Consider the following 4,187-nt stretch of genomic DNA (forward strand, 5'->3'; position numbering starts at 1 on the left):
AGCCAGGTGGACCCTCGGGGGGGGGGAAACTGTCCAGTTCCTTGAGGGTGAAGATGCTGGAGATGAATATCCACATGCAGATGTGAGCAGACAAGTGAGAGAGTCCCAACCCTAAGAGGAAGTGAATGGGTCAAAGTGTGTCCATGTACTGTCCGAGGAGAGCCTGGTGGTGGCCTCCTTGTGTTCAGGAAGGGCAGCTGAAGGGGTGATCCTGAGTTATTCTCCATGAAACCAGCTGTAGTATGGTCATGTCTGGAATAGGTGTAGCATCCTGCCACAACCCTGAGAAAAAAGGTCATAGGTCTTGGGGAGGAGTGGCAGGTGCCCCTGGGCTAGCAACATTTTCTCAGCTCTAAAGGAGCAATTAGGATGCCTCCGGTTCCTTCTCGCTCCACCTTGACCATCGTAGTGATGAACGGAATGGCAAAGAAGACGTGGCAGCCATGTTGCCTCCAAGCAATCAGGAAAGCATCTCCCATCAAGCACCCCCCTCCTCCCCGTTCCTAATATTGACCCTTATGGGACTCTTCATTGCTCACTTCTCTCCAACTGCAAAAATGGTCCATTTATTCCTGCTCTTTTCCCCTGTTGTTTGGGGAAGAGAATCTGAAGAACTGTGTCAAACTGAAGACACAACAGATGAAGCTCCACGAGTACTGGACAAAATTAAAAGCAGTACATCTGTGGGTCAGGACAGCATATAGCTGAGTGCTTCTATTAAATGGTTGCTCTACTAACCAGCATGTGTAACCTGTCGCTAAAATCAGCCTCTATCGTGGAAGACTGAAGAGTAGCAAATGGTACACTGATTTTTAAAAGAGCATTCACAGGGGAACCACGAAATTACAGGCCAGTTAGCCTAACATCTGTCCCAGGTAAATTAGCAGAAACTGCTATACATGCTTAATTATTCTATTTTGTATAAGAAAAAAAAGGGGAAACCAGCATATCTTCTTCAAAAGGAAGTCCTGCCTCACCACCCTTTTTGGAGTTCTTTCAGAAACTGAACTGGTGGACATTATATACTTGGACTTCCAAAAAACATTTTAAAAGGTCCCTTCCCCAAAACTCCTAAGTAAGCTTATTAGTCATGAGATAAAAAGAAAGGTCCCTTTATGGATTAAAAAGTGATTAAATGACAGGAAGCAGAGGATAGGAATAAATGGAGGGAAGCGAGTACTGGGGTCCCACAAGTATTGGTACTGGGACTGCTGCTGTTGAATCTGTTCATAAATGGTCTAGAATTTAGAGTGAACAGTGCAGTGCCCAAGTTTGTGGATGATAAAAAATTATTCAGTATGATGAAAACCAAGGCCTCCAGGAGGATCTCTCTCAATTTGGCCACTGGACAACTGTAGCAAATGCAGTTCAGTGTAGGTAAGCATGAAGTGATGCACACTGGAAGGTATACATCTACCATCCATAGGTACAGGGTGAGAAGCCGGCTCTGGCTGGGCGGGTGGGGTAAAAATTCAAATAAATAAATACATAAATACATAAGGTCTGAACTGGCTGAGACTGAAAGGGATCTTGGAGTCATAGTGGATAACTCAATGAAAATGCCAACCCAGTATGCAGCTGAGCAAATATGGCAAAAGGAACTGCACATAAAACAACCCAATATTGTACAGATCTATGGTGCAAATTTGCTTGGAATACTGTGTGCAGTTCTAGTCGCCATATCTCAAAAAGAATGTTGCAGAGCTGGAAAAAAGTACAGAAGAGGGTGACCAAGAAGATTAGGGAGATGGAGCATCTTTGCTACGGAAAAAGACGGTGGAAGGGGGACATGATAGAGGTTTACAAAATTAGGCACAGGGTGGTGAGAGTGAATAGGGAGAACATCTTCCTCAGACAAAATTCTAGAACTCAGGGACACCCAATGAAGGTAATGGACATCTGATATATATATAAAAGCCCTAATGCGTTGGCTCTTTCCAGCTCTCCCATTGGCTGTGCTGTGTGCTCCATCAGCCATTGGCCCATCACTTGTGCAAAGCGGCATCATTCTGCTTTCCTGACAATGATGCCGATGGTCCCAAAGTCTACGTTAGTATCCAAGGTGCTGGTTCCTAAAGGCTCGACGGAGGACTTAGCAGTGGTCTTAGATTATGAGGTTAACTTTTAAAGAGTTGTTCATGCTGGAGAAGGTGGTGGGATAGCAGCACTAAGAGCCCGTTCCCAAAGGACTGGCTTTGAATTAGTGAGCTTGTTAAACTTTTGACAATGGTCACAGGAGTCCATGTTATGGCTTTTGCCCAAGCAGAAAAAGCACTTGTAGGATCAGAACCACTGGAATGCTGCAGCCCCGAGACCCACTTCAGCCAGCCCACCTAGAAGTCTACAGTTGAATGCAAGTAAAGGATCCAAGGAAATCAACCATAGCCATGTTTCCTGTCTCTCACCTGGCAAAGGCAACCAGAGCAGTTTCGGTTCTAAAACCAGGCCTGACACCAGATTGTAACGGGTCTAGAAAAGCTGTTTATCAGCTACCACCTGCTCCAACATCTTCCCCAGGAGGAAAGGGATATTTGCCGTATGAGACACTTGTTGAACTTGTTCAGGTCCAAGAACAGGATTTTCAAAAGGGGTTCCGCAATTGCCTTCTTCCAAGTGGTTAGCACTTACTGTCTTCTAATCGAAGCCCACCCTGCCATTCCCCTCTGGCTAGACTTTAATAAGCTCAGATTGGAAGGCACATAACAGTTCCATAACAGCCACCTATGACAAAATTTAAGTTTCAGTAAGGCCGATTTCTCACTTGGCACTTACCTCGGATTTGCGTTGGAGTTTTCTCCCCCGGATCATTTTTGTCAATTTCACATTTAAAGCATTTCCAGCCAGTCTGCCCTGGGTCTGCTCCGGGGGTTTCATTTTCGCATTACAGCGGAGTGCAATCTATCTCCTCCCCCTTCCCGCCCATCACCCTCCAAACCCCTCCTATCCTCGCATCCTCCCTCCAACCCTCCCCCTTTTTTAGACACATGCTCAATCTCCTTACATCCTTATTACACAACAATGGGCAGGAGAAGGCAGATATCTAGAGGGGAGGAACAGGGAAGGCGGACACATGGCTTCTCTCACTCAATGCCCCTGTGTGTTCTCCTTCGTTCGTTCGTTCTCTCTCTCTCTCCCCCCCCCACTCTTGCTCTACCACTCTCCTCCCTTCTCTCTTCCCCCCTCAGCCCACAATCGCAGAGTGGAGGACAAGAGAGGACTCAGAATGAGTGCGAAAGCAAGCTTAGCCAGCCCCCAAACCTTGTGCAGCACAGAGAGCGAGGCTGAGATGCACAGAGTCCGGTTGTCATTCTCTGCACAGGATTCTCTTTTGGAAGAGCAGGACATGGATGGGGGGGGGCACATTTCCTATCCCGGCTGAAAGCGGAAATGAGGAAGGAGTTCAGAGAGTGGATGCAGGAGACAAAACAGGCACCTAACACAGAACCCCTGTCTCCAAAGTGGGGGAGAGATCAGAAACGCTCCAGATTGGGGCTGGTTGGGGGGGCGCTTGCAGCCTAGCCGCTCTTTTGCCAGACGGATCGAACGGTCAGGCCACCACCACCATGCCGCTCCCTTTCCTGTTGGGCCTTTGCGGCACCCCCTCCCCCTTGTGGCTGCTGGGTGGCTGTCGGGGGCTAGGGCCGGGGGGCCATGGCCTCGCGGCCCCTCCACTCGGCCTGCCGCCACCTCACTGCACCCTCGCGCACCCAGGTGAAATGTGCTTTCCAGGTGTGGAGTCTTGTGAACAAAACTTTTACTTTGTGAGCAACTGCCGTTAAAGTTGTGAGCAAGCAATTCGGCTACTGCAGAAATTGGTTTTGCTCTGGAGCCATCCTTCCCGAGCTGAGACAAAAATGTGTGAGCCGGAGGCTAAAAATGAGGGGGAGGGGGGCATCACAAAGGCCCCAGCCCGAAACGGGAAGGGGAGCAGGATGACAGCAGCGGCACGACCGGCCAATCCGCTGGGCAAAAGAGCCGCTAGGCTGCAAGCACCCCCCCCGCCCAGCCCCAACGGCCGTCCAGCAGCCGCAGAGGGAAGGGGGGGTACCACGAAGGCCCCAGCACAGAACGGGAAAGGGAGCAGCGGTGGCCCAACTGGCCGAGCGGCCGAGCGAGAGAGCTGTGAAAGTGGACGGTTATTTTTTAAAGGGAAAAAGGGGGACGGTGGGCTAATGGGCATGACAAAA

At 49.4% G+C, this 4,187-nt stretch overlaps 1 protein-coding gene across 1 annotated transcript in view; it reads right to left on the reverse strand.

The window, feature by feature from the left end:
• The window catches only part of ADAMTSL2 (ADAMTS like 2), a 92,410-nt gene that overhangs the window by 1,905 nt on the left and 86,318 nt on the right, over positions 1-4,187 (reverse strand). The gene's annotated exons all lie outside the window — the stretch shown is intronic.

Source organism: Gekko japonicus, unplaced genomic scaffold (genome assembly GCF_001447785.1).
Source record: "Gekko japonicus isolate JY-2015 unplaced genomic scaffold, Gekko_japonicus_V1.1 scaffold427, whole genome shotgun sequence".
Lineage (NCBI taxonomy): Eukaryota > Metazoa > Chordata > Lepidosauria > Squamata > Gekkonidae > Gekko > Gekko japonicus.